The sequence below is a fragment of the Phyllobates terribilis genome, unplaced genomic scaffold (genome assembly GCF_046119375.1).
Source record: "Phyllobates terribilis strain yellow unplaced genomic scaffold, ASM4611937v1 Scaffold_1240__1_contigs__length_345683, whole genome shotgun sequence".
NCBI classification, from domain to species: Eukaryota; Metazoa; Chordata; class Amphibia; order Anura; family Dendrobatidae; genus Phyllobates; species Phyllobates terribilis.
In genome coordinates, this window is record NW_027364000.1 from 217,107 (window position 1) to 235,080 (window position 17,974).

Here is a 17,974-nt window from a genome sequence, read left to right on the forward strand (position 1 = left end):
AATGCACCCCCCATGGTTCTCCATACAATATAATGAACCCCCATTTTCCTCTATACAATATAATGCACTTGCCCTGGTCCTCCATATAATATAATGCACCTGTCATGGTCCTCCATACAGCATCATTTTTGAAACACCATTTTTTTATTGTTAGGAATTTAGAAGGGTTAAAAGTTGACCAGCAATTTCTCAATTTTCAAACAAAATTTACAAAACTATTTTTTTGTAGGGAGCGCATCAGATCTGAAGTGACTATGAGGGGTCTATATGACAAATGACCCAAACGTGACACCATTTTAAAAACTGCACCCCTCAAAGTGCTCAAAGCCACATTCAATAAGTTTATTAACCCTGCAGGTGCTTCACAGGAATTAAAGCAATGTGCAAGGAAAAAAATTAAAATTGAACTTTTTCCCACAAAAATTTCGATTTAGCCCCAAATTTTGCATTTTCACAAGGGTAACAGGAGAAAATGGGCTATATAATTTGTTGTGCAATTTCTCTAACAGCAATCAGAGAGCGGGATCAATGAAATGGGTCCCTGCATTTCTGTCAGTGGAAGCTGTCTGCATGGAGCAGTCACTGTTTGATTTCACACAGTGACCGCTTAAATTCATGATGGACATAGCTCGTCATGATGCGGGAACTGACACTTGCTCATGAAGTGCTATGTTCATCATTCATCGTTAAGGGGTTAAAGGGAAACTGTAAGATCAAAAAACTGGATGAGTTGTAGTTTTTAATGACAACTTTTTACCATATAATGTTCTGTTAAATGGGAAAACAAATCCAAGTGGGGTGAAATGGTGACAAAAATGCAATTTCTTCACTGTTTTTTGGGGATTGTTTTTACAGAAGTCATTCTGCAGCAAAATTTACTTGGTAATATGATTCTCCCAGTCAGTATGATTACAATACCAAACTTTTTATATTTTAAGGGGAAACAGTCATGTAAAAAAAGCTATTAACCTGCAGATATGAGGTTAATCTGCAGGTTAATAGCGTTCTAAAGCTGCCTGGTTCACGCACTGAGAGCCCCGCTGCCAGAAGGGAATTACCTTTATTCTTTGCAGCAGCCTCAGGCTTTCAACCATAGGGGTATGGCTAGTGCAGCTTCAGTCGCTGCTCAGTGCATAATGAGCGATGGCTGTAGCTGCGCCCCGGCACTGTTTGACAGCCAGCTCTAAACCTGAGCTCTAATGTTGAGCCGGCTGTCAGTCAGTGCCAGGGCGTGGTTTCAGCCACCACTCACTATGACGGAAGCTACACCGGCCGCACCAGTATGACTGAAAGCCCGAGGCTGAAGAGAGGAATAAAGTTAATTTCCTCCCGGCTGCAGGGCTCTCAGTGTGGGCACCGGACAGCTTTAGAACGCTATTAACATGCAGAGTTACCCCATATCTGCAGGTTAATAGCATTTTTTTTTAACATGAGAGGTTTATTTTAATAGTTAAGAAAATTCAGAACCTTCTTTAACAAAAAAGGTTATTGTCACTATTTTCTGAGACTGGTAACCTTTTCTATTTATTTTTTTGTCCAAGGAACTGGGTGAAGGCTTATTTAATTGGTTTAATTGTTTTTTATTGTATGTTTGGGGAGAAGCGCAGAAACCAAGAGATGTTTCATTTTTTTGCCTTCCACCATTTAACGTACACTTTAAGTACTTTTATACGTTGAGCCTTTTAGCACAGAAATAATAAGTTTACTCTTGTACTGCAGTGCGTAAGACGTGCCAGTGACTCACTGACACAGCCTGTTAGGCCCTGCTTATAGCAGAATCAACAAACCACCGTACTGTGGGGTCATCAGATGACCTTGGGGTACCATGGCAATTATCACCATCAGCGATTAGGATCACGGGGGGGGCGATGGTATCAAACGGAATCTTTAAAACCCCTTTTAACAACTTAGGTGCTGTTGTCGCAATTGACAGTGGAAAGGGGTTAATTGGGCCCGATCGTTTCCAAAACCGGTAGGGGCCGAAGCTGCAGGGTGTCAGTTTTCGTATACAGCTGTCACTCATGAGAATTTTGCTCACTTGCAGGTGCTATACACTTATTCCTAATCGCCGATCAGGAATGAGGCCTCTTTATGACTGATGTTTTAATGTGTATTGGTGGTTTTTAAAGGGAATCTGTCACCACTTTGGAGTTACCAGACCTCTACTATGGGCATACAGAGTATAGAAAAGTAAATCTATACATACCTGTATGGCCCATGGTAGAGGTCTGAATGCAGAGAAATGTAGTTTTATCTCCTTGGTTTTTCACAGGCTTGGTGTCCCCCGGATGCCAAGCTATCTTCGCCCATCTGCTTGTTCTTCCACCAATTCCCCGCCTATGTACATGTTTACCATATTTCCCCCCCTCCCTGCACGTCACAGGGCCCTGTGACATGCGCTTTTTTCCCCCTCACCTCCCGGCGCATGCGCAAAGCGCAGCTCACGGGGAGCGAGCTTTGTTTCCTCCCAGGCCCGTTTGGCTGAGTACAGTGCAGCAGTGTTCTATTGCGCAGGTGCCGGGGAGTCACTGTGAAAGTCTCATTTATACTAACATAAGCCCATCTTTTTATAGGGGTGGCTTGGTTACATAAGAGATTGCATAATGGTTGCATAACTATTTGCATGAGTATTGGTAAGACAATGATTTGGCAGAAATACTGATTTTGTGAGATGATGGATTGTCTTTATGGCACCTGAACTACTGTACGTCTCAAATACCAGCGTAAATAGTTTGTCCTTGGCCGAATAGAAGCCTGGAGTTTCTCATTGTTCCATCTCAAAAGGGAAATTTTATCTTCACTTCAGAAGCCAAACTCCCATCCAGTCAAAGCCAAATATTGCACAATATAGTACAAACAAGGATGAAGTGCAGACATAAGATAACGCCACTAAAGAATATTCAGGAAACAAAAATCAAAATGAAAAGGAAATGTAGCAATTTCTTTCACAATTCCCCTTTTTTATCATCTTGCATACCTTTCTAAAATACCTTCCCTGCCTCACCATCACAGGTCTGCAAGACAACCCTACTACATAAGGTCCAAGGCTAAACCTATGTAAATTATGGGATGATAGTCCTGCACAGCATCTATTCAGATGAATCTTGTTAGTCAGACTTTCTATGCCTATCTACCATTACTCTAACAGTTTAAAACAATGTATCAATATTATAATAAAAGATATATAATTGATTTATAACTGCAAACATTATAGATGATATAGTCCATATGAATTAAAGATTAACCACTGAGTGACCACCAATATGACTTAAAACTGACCTGAGCTATAAGTGAATTTAGCATCCTCCTACGGGTGAAAATGCAGCAGCTGTCGGCTGTACACTATAGCTCACTTTAATTACAAATTCCCTAACGTATCCTCCCCAGTCTGACTTCTTGCCTCTTTTTTTTAAACTTCCAATGGAATTTTGTTTGAGAACTCCCAATGCATGCTGAGATACTCAAATGAGCCCTCATCAGGGGGCAGAGGCTGCAGTCACCTCCGTAGCCTCTGCTGCCTCCCAAAAACAAAGCGGCATCAGCGACGTCTGTTTCAGGGCTGGGCTAGTCCTTACTCTAATGATAATGTGTCGGTTGTAAATTCTGACGTATTCTCACTATGAGCTTCCTGTGCTATATTCTTTTGAATTCACAGTGCGCTCCCTTGCCAGCTTTAGAGAGAAATGACAAGCCAGAAGGAGAGAACAATATAGCAAAGAGAAGCCCAAAAAGGTTATATATAAAAATGCAAAAAGTTTATTTAGAACAATTTAAAAACTGTAGTAGCAGGTCACCAAGAAAATTCCAGGAGACAGTGCAGATAGACCAACGCATTTCAGCTTAGCGCCTTATTCTAGAGAGAAATGACAAGCCAGAAGGAGAGAGCACTCTCAGTAGAAATTGTAAGGAGACCACGAAGCAAGCAATGACTAGCCCATCCCCTGAAACACAGGTCACAGATGACGCTTTGTTAAAAGGTCCGCAGCCTCTGACTCCTGATGTTGTCCCGTGTGAGTATCCCAAAATTCACTGGAATTCTCAAATGAAACATCATTGGTGTTGCACAGCTTCTGGATACCCACAGTTGCGGTAGAAACTTCACAGAGCAGATTACATGGGATAACAAGCTTTTACTTCTCAGAACATGAGGTAAAGGAAAAAATGCGCAGTCACTCAGTACTGCACCAGGAAGTAAGAACAAAACTGAAAGTACAAGAGAGACTTTTTTTTCTTTTACAATACAGTAAACAAGGAAACTTTACACAACATCGCCATCTACTTTCAGATCAGCATAAAGTCCCCCTTCACACAAACAAAGAAGTCCACAACTGTTGCATATACCAACACCCTTTCTCAACAGTAAGGACTTATTCAGTCAAACCTAATTTCTTCATTATTCTCTGATGTTTTTCAGCATTCAATGCCTTTGTGAAAATGTCTGCTGTCATATCTTCAGTTGGACAATATTCTAATTTCAGGATTCCTTGTTCCTGATGGTCCCTCAAGAAATGATACTTCACATCAATGTGCTTGGTTCTTGGGTTAACTCTTTCCATCTGAGCAAGAACAAGACATCCCTGATTGTCCTCATTTATTTTTGTTGGTTCCAACTGTGCTTGTCCTAGGTCTGTTAGCAATTGTCTAAAACCATAGAACTTCTTGACGCGCATGTGCTGCTGCAACATATTCTGCTTCTGTTGATGACAGCATTACTATTGATTGTTTTTTACTAGTCCAACTAATTGGTCCACCTGAGAGAAAGAAAAGATAGCCACTGGTAGATTTTATGTCAGTTGGATCTCCAGCCCAATCCGCATCAACGTATACAGATAAAATGCATTCATCACTTGTAGGCAGTTTCAGTTTAACATTGCTGGTTCATTTCAAATAACTTATTACTCTCTTCACAGCATTCCAATCCGCTTTATTTCGCTTGGACACTTTTCTACTCAGAATTCCTACTTCTGCTGCAATGTCTAGCCTTGTAACAGTCGCTAGATACAGTAATTTTCCTATCGCCATTCTGTACTCTTCATTATTTGGTAACACATTTTTCTCACTACTCATCTCTTTAAGATAATTAGTTTCCATTAGAGACTTTGCTGGTTTTGCATCCTTCAATCCAAATGTTTCGGATATGTCTTGAATCATGTGATTTTGATTAAGTAGGAAACTTCCATCTTCTTCTCTTTCTATTTTCATTCCTAAGTACGGTTTCACATTTCCCAAGTCTTTGATCTCGAAATGTTGATTCAGGATTTTTAGTATGTCCTCTTTATCTCTTTTTCAAAACGAACTAAAATGTCATCAACATATATGAGTACATAGATCCATCTGACCATTAGTCTTTTTGTGTACAGGCAAGGATCAGCTTTGCTTCTTTTAAATTTTTCATTTCTGAGCACCTCTGTGATTTTATCATTCCACACTTTAACAGCTTGTTTTAAACCGTATATACTTTTCTGTAATTTGCACACCATGTTTGGGTTACTTTCATCTTTGAATCCTGGAGGTTGTTCCATGTAAATATCTTCTGTTAAGCTTCCATTCAAAAATGCTGTCTTTACATCCAGATGTTTCAGTTCCATTTGTTTCATTTCTGCAACTGCAAACAAAGTTCTTATTGTAGTATGTTTGACAACTGGAGCAAATGTTTCATCATAGTCTTCTCCATATTTTTGAGAATAACCTTTAGCTACGAGTCTTGCTCGGCATCGTTCAGCTGTGTCATCTGTTCGTTACTTTACTTTAAAAACCCATTTACATCCTATAGCTTTTCTTCCTTCTGGTAATTCTGTTAGTGTCCATGTTTTTGAGTCATGCATGGATTTTATTTCTATTTCTGTTGCCTCTATCCATTTATTGGCTTCTTCTTCAGGAAGTCGAGATATGTCTTCCCAAAGTGATGTGTGCACACCATGTATACGATGCGTGTATACGATATACGATGTGTGTACACCGTGTAAATGATGTGTGTGCATCGTGTATCCGATGTATGTGCACCGTGTATATCATATGTTTACACTGTGTAAATGATGTGTTTGAACTGTGTATACGATGTGTGTGCACCGAGTATCCAATGTGTGCTCACTGTGTATCCGATGTGTGTGCACCGTGTAAATGTTGTGTGTGCACTGTGTATCTGATGTGTGTGCACCATGTAAATGATGTGTGCGCACAGTGTAAATGGTGTGTGCACACCCTGTATCCAATGTGTGTGCTCTGTGTATCTGATGTGTGCACACCGTGTATGTGATGTGTGTGCACTGTGTAAATGATGTGTTCACACAGTGTAAATGATGTGTGCACACCCTGTATCCAATGTGTGTGCTCTGTGTATCTGATGTGTGTGCACCGTGTAAATGATGTGTGCGCACCGTGTATGTGATGTGTTCACACAGTGTAAATGATGTGTGCGCACCGTGTATCCAATGTGTGTGCTCTGTGTATCTGATGTGTGCACACCGTGTATGTGATGTGTGTGCACTGTGTAAATGATGTGTGCGCACCGTGTATGTGATGTGTTCACACAATGTAAATGATGTGTGCGCACAGTGTAAATGATGTGTGCACACTCTGTATCCAATGTGTGTGCTCTGTGTATCTGATGTGTGTGCTCTGTGTATCTGATGTGTGTGCACAGTGTAAATGATGTGTGCACACCCTGTATCCAATGTATGTGCTCTGTGTATCTGATGTGTGCGCACCGTGTAAATGATGTGTGCGCACCGTGTAAATGATGTGTGCGCACCGTGTATCTGATGTGTGCGCACCGTGTAAATTATGTGTGCGCACCGTGTAAATTATGTGTGCGCACCGTGTATCCAATGTGTGTGCTCTGTGTATCTGATGTGTGTGCTCTGTGTATCTGATGTGTGTGCACAGTGTAAATGATGTGTGCACACCCTGTATCCAATGTATGTGCTCTGTGTATCTGATGTGTGCGCACCGTGTAAATGATGTGTGCGCACCGTGTATCTGATGTGTGCGCACCGTGTAAATGATGTGTGCGCACCGTGTAAATTATGTGTGCGCACCGTGTATCCAATGTGTGTGCTCTGTATATCTGATGTGTGCGCACCGTGTAAATGATGTGTGCTCACCATGTATCCGATGTGTGTGTACAGTATATCTGATGTGTGTACCATGTATCTGATGTGTGTACCATGTATCCGATGTGTGTGTACAGTATATCTGATGTGTGTACCATGTATCTGATGTGTGTACCATGTATCCGATGTGTGTGTACAGTATATCTGATGTGTGTACCATGTATCTGATGTGTGTACCATGTATCCGATGTGTGTGTACAGTATATCTGATGTGTGTACCATGTATCTGATGTGTGTACCATGTATCTGATGTGTGTACCGTGTATCTGATGTGTGTACCATGTATCTGATGTGTGTACAGTGTATCTTATGTGTATCTGATATTTCTGCTGTACTGTCTGTCTAAAGATGAGAGCTCATCTAGAAAACTCAGGATGAACAATGTCATAGATCCCAACCAGATAAGCTAATGAAACACTACACAATGAAATTCATAATTGTACCCATAGACCGTGAATGGAATATAGATTTACCCTGATACAGAGCAATACACATGTTTTAGCCTATTTTATGTCTGGCATTCTGTACAAGAACCAGGAAGCTCAGGATGCACAATGCTTCTGTATACATGCATAAGTGAAATGTATTTTTCTGTCAGTATATTTCATTAATATGTCATTAGGTTATATGTATAGCATTGTTTATCCTGAGTTTTTTGATTCAGAAGTAATAAAACTGACACACGTATATTGTTATGTATTAGAGAAAATTTAAACTCCACTTAGGGTCTATGAGAATAACAATGAATTTCATTGTATACAGCAGGGGTCTCAAACTCAGCTGGGCATATGGGCCGCACACGGAAAAACATTTAATTTGGGGGGCCGCATTATTTGCATGACAAAGTGACATTTTTAGTGATACCATTTTATCTTCTATACACCTTTTGAACTGGTCCTCATCTTGCAGACATGGTCTCCCCTCCAGGTCCCCCATATTGCAGACATAGTCTCCCCTCCAGGTCCCCCATATTGCAGACATAGTCTCCCCTCCAGGTCCCCCATATTGCAGACATGGTCTCCCCTCCAGGTCCCCCATATTGCAGACATGGTCTCCCATCCAGGTCCCCCATATTGCAGACATGGTCCCCCATCCAGCAGACATGGTCTCCCATCATGGTCCCCCATATTGCAGACATGGTCCCCCATCCAGGTCCCCCATATTGCAGACATGGTCTCCCATCCAGGTCCCCCATATTGCAGACATGGTCCCCCATTAAGCAGACATGGTCTCCCATTATGGTCCCCCATATTGCAGACTTGGTCCCCCATCCAGGTCCCCCATATTGCAGACATGGCCCCCATCCAGGTCCCCCATCCAGCAGACATGGTCCCCCATATTGCAGACATGGTCCCGCATCCAGGTCCCCCATATTGCAGACATGATCTTCATATTGCAGACATGGCCTCCCATCCAGGTCTCCCATATTGCAGACATGGTCCCCCCTCCAGGTCCCCCATATTGCAGACATGGTCCCCCATATTGCAGACATGGTCCCCCATCCAGGTCCCCCATATTGCAGACATGGTCCCCCCTCCAGGTCCCCCATATTGCAGACATGGTCCCCCATATTGCAGACATGGTCCCCCATCCAGGTCCCCCATATTGCAGACATGGTCCCCCATCCTGGTCCTTATGTTGCAGACATGTCCCCCATCCAGGTCCCCCCCCATACTGCGCACAGGGCCACCCTCCGCCCCATACTGCGCTCAGGGTCCCCGTCCCCCCATACAGCGCTCAGGGTTCTCGTCCCCCATACTGCCCACAGTGCTCCCCCTATACTGAGGACAGAGGAAAAAAAAAGTGCTCACCTGTCCTCCGTTCCCTCAGAGTCCTTCCTGCACCTGTGGCCCCCAGACACAGACCCCGTCACATATAGCCACGGAAATGACTTCATATAAATTAACATAAAAAGGAGGAAACAAAAAGAAAAAATATGCAAAACATTCTAGGTATATTGGTTCCTCCTTTTTATGTTAATTTATATGAAGTCATTTCCGTGGCTATATGTGATATACAATCATGTCGAATGTGTTGTTCCACTATTGACAAAAACCTAGGAGAGGCTGAAATGTCTTGCTTTATATGGATTGCCATTAAAGAAGCATTTAATCAACACGTGAGTGCCGGGCTGGTTCTTTCTATTTGTTCAAGTTGATTCCCCATGTTCACCAGCTTGTATACATAGTGTCGACTATTCATTGACTTTACTTGAAGGCAATGATGGCTCCAAACATTATATGTATCCATCTTGTTTATTACATGTGCTCCAACTTGAAACATTGGTTGTAAGATCAGTTACCACCTTGTCCGAACTAATCACAAAAATAAAACAAAAATATTACACACCGATAGGGTAGATGCCGAAAAAAGGAGGAACAAGCAAGTAAATTCCTAACAAAATGGAAGCTACTGTATCTATTTCTAGATATTGCTCAAAGAAAGAAATAACGTAGAAGTGACCTTCTAGAGTCTGAAAGCAAAATTGGCAATTTATTGAGATTTCAATGTCCCAGTTGAATGTAGATGAATATTGTTATGTGTATTTGTGTATTTATGGTAATGATTATAGATTTTGATTTTAGGTTTTGTTACATAGGGATCGCTTTTCTCTGCATTTGATATTGTAATATGTATTGTGATATTCTGAGGCCTGCGCGCCCAACACTCTGTAGATGAACCCCCTATGTGCGAGCGAGCTTTATATTTTGTGTTGTATTCATTGCATTGTAAAATCAAATAAAAATTACTTACAAAAATGAGTCATACCTAATGATCCTGATTGTAAAGCAACTATTGATTGTATAATTGATTGCGTCTTTGTCATAAAAAGCTACAAATGTTTTAATCTGAGAAAACGAAATAAAAATTCACTGAAAATAAAATAAAAATGAGTCAGTGGGTCCTACTCTATGGGGAAAGAGCGGACATATTGCCTGTGCTGCGGGGAATAAATATGGATGATACTCTAACATAAATAATGGAAGCCTATGAACATCACTGGGAAAAAAGAAAACTAGAAAAATGTTCAAAAACAAAATACACTTTGGTACATTGGTGAGCATTCATAGGAGCACAGGTCGCACCGCTTATTTTGCAGCAGGTTACGAATACTCTTTTTTGCAATTTTGAGGAGTATTTTTATACAAGAAGTAATAATTTGCAGTAACTCACATTTATAGTAAACAGGTTTCCATAATGCTAAGACCTCGCTATATATGCAGGTACACACGCAGGACCGGTTTTAGACATATTGGGGCCCCCAATCCTGAAATATTCCACCAACAACACTGTTTGGCCTCGTGCCCATGTTGAGTATTTGGTCAGTATTTTATATCAGTATTTGTAAGCCAAAATCAGGAGAGGAACAATCAGAGGAAAAGTATAATAGAAACACGTCACCACTTCTGTATTTATCACCCACTCCTGTTTTTGGATTACAAATACTGATGTGAAATACTGACCAAATACTGAATGTGTGAACGTAGCCTTACACTGGTACCAGTGTAATCAATGTGCCATCAGTGTGTCATTCGTGTGCCGTGTGTGTGTCATCGTGTTTTTCCTGTATGGATACTGGAAATGAAATTACAATGCTTCCACTATGCTTTCAATGTTAAACACATACACACGGCACATGGACTGTACCCAGGTGCCATCCGTGTGCTGGATGTGTTTACACCCATAGACTTGTATTGGCCCCTGTCATCCGGCTGCAGGGAAAAAAATGGACATGTGAGCAGCACCATAGGTTGAAATGAGTACATTTGGAATCCCTAAAAAAAATGTCACACGTACTGTATGGATGCCACACGTGCCGGAAACAGTGACGTAGGAAGGGGGCCTCAGCGTAGGGTCACACGACCGTATAAAACATCTTTCAGAGTTTCATTCTGAAAAGTGGAGCAATTTTTTTCTCACTTGTCTTCCGTGTACAATCCGTGTTTTACAGCAGTAGTTATTAACCCTTTACAGGACCATTTACAGTTTCTTATGTTACAGAACTGCAATGTAAAATCGGATTCTACATTGTGGCATCTGATTTTTTATGACGCACCCATAGGCTTGAATGGGTGTCTCATCTGGTTTATGGTAGGAACTAGTGCATGCTGCAATTCGGTCAGTGAAAAAAAAATCCCTCATCTGCACTGCCCCATTGGATCACATTGGTCCGAGTGCTGTCTGGTTTTATCACGGTTAACACTCGGACTGAAAGTACAGTCATGTGAATGAAATCTAACAGTCAAATAGAAAACATTAGCAGAATTTCCATCTTTTTGTACATTCTACCTCACAAATGGCAGAATAAAAAGTGATAAAATAAAGTCCGATATGTCCCCCAAACTACCCTGCTAAATCCCCTCTGTCTTTAGTGCCGATGCTCCCGTGTCCCTGATAGTCATTATTCAATTTGCAGCTAGAGGTAGAGCCACAAGATCACTGCAGCCAAGTACCACGACTGCCATAGACTTCTAGAGCATCAGTGCTGGAGCCGCGGGGGAGTCATCATTTCATGAGAATTATTTTTACACTCGCAGAAAACCCCTGTAAGGTCTGTTCACTTGCACAGTTTTTCTGCGGATTGTTCTGCATCAAAAACCAGAGTGTTGGCAGGAAAAATTCTGCGTTTTTTCAGCCTTTTCGTTTCCCATTCAGTTGAATAGGGAAAAAAAACACTGCAAAAATGCTGGAAGAATTGACATGCAACGGATTTATAAAAAAAAAGTGTCTTGTGGTCTGTGTCTGTCTGTCTGCTGTACTGGGAGAGTTTGGAGTTGTATAGTAGACTGCACTATTCCATACTATAGTATGTTCAACCCTTTTCACACTTTTTCTGCAGTGCGTCCGGGGGCTCTGCTTGAATCCCCCCAAAATAGGATTCACACAAATTCCCGATGGGGCCACAGACTACAATGACAGAAGCGGACTTCAAATGAATTCCATTTGCTTTTTTTTCTGATATTGATCCTCTGATTTAGTTTCTTAAAGTCCCTGTTTGTGTTTTTTCTTCTAAGCGTCCATTTTTCTGTGGCTGTTGGAACAGACAGACATATACAGAAAAAAATCACACATGGAATTCATTTGAAGTTCATTCCTGTCATTGCAGTCTATGGCTCCATAGGAAATTCAGGCAGAAACCACCAGGCTCAGTAAAGAAAAACAGTGTGAACAGGCCCTAATGTAAAACGCTTACATAAGACATAAACTGTGCTTAGAGATGATCCCTATTATGGTGACACTACAATTACAGAACTATATATGCAGCACATAACAGATATACCCTATACATGTACACACATATTTTATATACACTGCTCAAAAAAATTAAGGGAACACTCAAATAACACATCCTAGATCTGAATGAATGAAATACTCTCATTGAATACTTTGTTCTTTACAAAGTTGAATGTGCTGAAAATAAAATCACACAAAAATCATCAATGGAAATCAAATTTATGAACCAATGGAGGCCTGGATTTGGAGTCACCCCCAAAATTAAAGTGGAAAAACACACTACAGGCTGATCCAACTTTGATGTAATGTCCTTAAAACAAGTCAAAATGAGGCTCAGTATTGTGTGTGGCCTCAACGTGCCTGTATGACCTCCCTACAACGCCTGAGCATGCTCCTGATGAGGTTGTGGATGGTCTCCTGTGGGATCTCCTCCCAGACCTGGACTAAAGAATCCGCCAACTCTTGGGCAGTCTGTGGTGCAACGTGACGTTGGTGGATGGAGCGAGACATGATGTCCCAGATGTGCTCAATCGGATTCAGGTCTGGGGAACGTGCGGGCCATTCCATAGCTTTAATGCCTTCATCTTGCAGGAACATCTGACACACTCCAGCCACATGAGGTCTAGCATTGTCCTGCATTAGGAGGAACCCAGGGCCAACCTCACCAGCATATGTTCTCACAAGGGGTCTGAGGATCTCATCTCGGTACCTAATGGCAGTCAGGCTACCTCTGGCAAGCACATGGAGGGCTGTGCAGCCCTCCAAAGAAATGCCACCCCACACCATTACTGACCCACAGCCAAACTGGTGATGCTGAAGGATGTTGCAGGCAGCAGATCGCTCTCCACGGCGTCTCCAGACTCTGTTACGTCTGTCACATGTGCTCAGTGTGAACCTGCTTTCATCTGTGAAGAGCACAGGGTGCCAGTGGTGACTTTGCCAATCCTGGTGTTCTGTGGCAAATGCCAAGCGTCCTGCACGGTGATGGGCTGTGAGCACAACCCCCATCTGTGGACGTCGGGCCCTCATACCACCCTCATGGACTCTGTTTCTAACCGTTTGTGCAGACACATGCACATTTGTGGCCTGATGGAGGTAATTTTGAAGGGCTCTGGCAGTGCTCCTCCTGTTCCTCCTTGCACAAAGGCGGAAGTAGCAGTCCTGCTGCTGGATTGTTGCCCTCCTACGGCCCCCTCCACATCTCCTGGTGTACTGGCCTGTCTCCTGGTAGTGCCTCCAGCCTCTGGATATTACGCTGACAGACACAGCAAACCTTCTTGCCACAGCTCGCATTGATGTGCCATGCTGGATGAGTTGCAGTACCTGAGCAACTTCTGTGGGTTGTAGAGTCCGTCTCATGCTACCATGAGTGTGAAAGCACAACCAACATTCAAAAGTGACCAAAACATCAGCCAGAAAGCATTGGTACTGAGATGTGATCTGCGGTCCCCACCTGTAGAACCACTCCTTTATTGAGTGTGTCTTGATAATTGCCAATAATTTCCATCTATTTTCTATTCCATTTGCACAACAGCATGTGAAATTGATTGTCAATCAGTGTTGCTTCCTAAGTGGACAGTTTGATTTCACAGAAGTTTGATTTACTTGGAGTTATATTCTGTTGTTTAAGTGTTTCCTTTATTTTTTGAGCAGTGTATATACATTATACACATACTGTAATGCACACGCCCGGGCTGAGCGGCGTGTGCGTGTGATTGTAGTGATTCCACTGGACCGTGCCGGAGAGTGAATGCCTGGAGGGGCGTAACTAGGTATTCACCCGATCCGACCAGGGTCACACGACGGCATACGACGCCAGTGCACCAAGGAGGAACCGAGCAGAGGGACCAGGTGCTACTCCAGGACAGACCCCAGACACGGCTGTTGACCCACACAGGGGAACACAGGAACAGACTGGTAGGCTGGCGCACAGACTGGTGGGTATAGGCAGGCACGACTGGTATGCAGGCAGGCGGGTATGCAGGCAGGGGGGTACAGGCAAGCACGGCTAGAGTGCAGACAGGGAGGCACTAGCAGGTAGGAACACAGGCGGGATAGGACCCAGTACACACTGGGACTCAGGAACAATACAGGCAGAGGGGTACAGGCAAGCACAGCTAGAGTGCAGACAGGGAGGCACTAGCAGGTAGGGACACTGGTGGGATAGGACCCAGTACACACTGGGACTCAGGAACAGAACCACAGATGTGGCGGACAAACACAGCAGAGTGAGGCCGCCCAGAGAGATGAGCGAGAGCAGGGCAGGGCAGGACGAGGCCGCCTGGAGCGGTGAGAATGAGTAGAGCAGGACAAGGCTGCCAGGAGCAGTGAGCAAAGGGTCAGAGCTGAGCGAGACTGCCGGAGCAGTGAGCAAGAGTAAAGCAGGACGAGGCCGCCTGGAGCGGTGAGCAAGAGTGGAGCAAGACTGCCGGAGCAGTGAGCAAAAGGATAAGAGCGGAGTGAGACTGCCGGAGCAGTGAGCAAAAGGGTCAGAGCGGAGCAAGGCTGCCGGAGCAGCGAGCAAAGGAGTCAGAACAGGCTAGAACCGCCGGAGCGGTGAGCAAAGGAGTCAGAGCAGGCTAGAACCGCCGGAGCGGTGAGCAAAGGAGTCAGAGCAGGCTAGAACTGCCGGAGCGGTGAGCAAAGGAGTCAGAGCAGGCTAGAACCACCGGAGCGGTGAGCAAAGGAGTCAGAGCAGGCTAGAACCGCCGGAGCGGTGAGCAAAGGAGTCAGAGCAGGCTAGAACCGCCGGAGCGGTGAGCAAAGGAGTCAGAGCAGGCTAGAACCGCCGGAGTGGTGAGCAAAGGAGTCAGAGCAGGCTAGAACCGCCGGAGCGGTGAGCAAGGCAGAGCAGGGGGGACAGGGCTCTGTTCACACAGAACAGACAGGAAGAGAAAGGCAGAGCCAGATACCCACAGGGTACTTGCAGTGAAGTAGCGAGTGGACCACAAACTCACAAACGGGAGTACAGAGACAACAAGCAGGAGTTAGGTACGAGTTCAGACTCTGCAGAAAAAGGAAGGGAACGGACATCGGACATAGAGGCAAAACAGGTAAAGGATAGGAGAGAGTTCAGACTGGAACTGAGTGTACGGAGGAGACCGACACTGCAGAGGGATACACGAGCGGGTCTGGGAATACGGCCCCCAGAGAGGCGGGACGAACAGGCAAGGAGCGTGTTCAGACAGGACAGACAAGATACAGGAGCGGGTCTAGGTAATCGGCCCCTAGAAGGCGGGAGGAACAGGCTAGTAGCGTGTTCAGACAAGACAGACAAGATACAGGAGCGGGTCTAGGTAATCGGCCCCTAGAAGGCGGGAGGAACAGGCTAGGAGCGTGTTCAGACAGGCCTGGAAATACAGCCTCCAGGAAAGGCAGACAAGAGAACACAGAACGGGACCTGGCACCTTCAGAGTGCAAGCACACACTGAATGAAACACTATGCTCAGGCAGGGATTGATTGGAGCAGCTGAGCTATATACCAGGTGACAGACAACAATAGGCTGAGGACGCACAAGGGGTGTGACCCACAGCAGGTACAAAAAGCAGGAAGTGATCGGGCGCCGCCCTTAAGCAGCAGAAACAGACACAAACAGACAGCATGGAGGGAAGCCAGAGAGACATTCTGGACTGGAGATCAAGTGCGCGCTCTTGCACAGTGGGAGATGGACCACCATGCAAGGACGCCGCCAGGTATGTTACAGTACCCCCCCCCCTTACGCCCCCTCTTCTTCAGGCCTGCCAGAATCTTCCGCAGGGAAATCGAGGACCAGTCGTTCACTTCAAGGAGATCACTTCCACTGTCCACAGGAAAAACTGATCCCATCTGGTTAGCTAGGATGCTACCTCCTATCCAGCCATCCTCAGCAACAGACGAAACGGGTGGAGTACCAGGAACAGCACACGAGGAAGTCTCTCTCCACATATTTTCAGGTGGCACCCCAGAGGGTACAGGAGACAACTGGAAGTCCTTCACCGGGTTGGAGGGGGACAGAGACTTGGGGGTAATCTCTGCTTCGAGGTACATCTTGTCAAGCTCACAGGAAGAAATAGACGGGTTATCAGGTACATAATGAGGAAAAGTCACTGTCTCTTTGTTATCTGGTGGTACCCCGGAGAATTCAGGAAACAACTGGAGGTCCTCCGCCGGGTCAGAAGAGTGCAGAGGCTCAGAGAAAACATCTGCTTCAGAGTACACTAGGTTGGACTCACTGGAGGAAGCAGGCGAGGTATCGGGTACCGAGTATAGGAAAGTCTCTGTCCATTCACCACCAGGTGGCACCCCAAAGGGTTCTGGAGACAACTGGAGGTCCTCTGCCTGGTCAGAGGAGTGTAGAGACTCATGGGTAACCTCTGCTTCAGAGTACACTAGGTCGAACTCACTGAACGAAGCAAGCGAGGTATCAGATCCAGGATATAGGAAAGTCTCTGTCCATTCACCACCAGGTGGCACCCCGAAGGGTTCTGGAGACAACTGGAGGTCCTCCGCCTGGTCGGAGGGGTGTAGAGACTCGGGGGTAACTACCACTTTGGGGTACCCATTGTCAGGCTCACAGGACGAAGCGGACAAAGTATCGAGTACCGGGTGTAGAGAAGTCTCTCTCCATTTGTCATCGAGTGGTATCCCGGAGGATTCAGGAGACAACAGGGGGTCCTCCGCCAGGTAGTAGAGGTGCACAGACTCTGAGGTAACCACAGCTTTGGAGCATCCTTGGACATGCACACCAGTTAAAGTGGGTGAAGCATCTGATGCCGGGTGCAGGAAGTTCTCCTGTGTGGAGTCTGGATGGGCAGAAGTCTCTTCGGGCAGGAGAACCGGTGCACTACCCACGCACATTACCCGTTGGGGCTTCTCCGGGATACAGGGAGATGAAGCTTCATTAGGGACTTCAAGGTTGGGGTCAGGAGATCTCAGGGAGGACAGACCCTGGCGTGACGGCTTGCCTCTACGTCTAGCACGTCTGGACTGCCTCTTGAGGTTGGGAGAAGTATTCCGGAAAGCGTAATCACCCTGTGAGGATTCTGGGTGGGCAGTAGTCTCATTGGGCTGGAGGACTATTGCGCTACCCACACACATTACCCATCGGGGTTGCTCCGGGATATTGGGAAGTGAAGCTTCAGCAGGAGCCTCCGGGTTAGGATCATCAAAGACCATTAGAAAGGCCACCAGGAAGGCCATTAGGTCCAGGAGGATCGGATCCTGTGTTTCATATAGGGGGTTGATCCATTCCAAGGCATCACCCGCCAGGTAAGACATAATGAATGCCACCTTAACCCGATCGGTGGGAAAACATAGAGGGTAGAACTTGAAGTGTAGCATGCATTGCTCCACAAATGCACGACTTTGTCTTGGATCCCCATAGTAACGTAGCGGATCCGCAGGAACGAGAGCAGATAGATCCATCTGGACGGGTGCGTAATTCGCCTGGAACTCAGCTAAGAAAAAAAAAATTTTATTTATTTATTTTAATGCATGTATTCGCTGGAAAACTTCTCAGAGAGCGAAGGCCGTGGGGCTCAACGGGAACCATGGCCTGAGCATGCTGTAATGCACACGCCCGGGCTGAGCGGCGTGTGCGTGTGATTGTAGTGATTCCACTGGACCGTGCCGGAGAGTGAATGCCTGG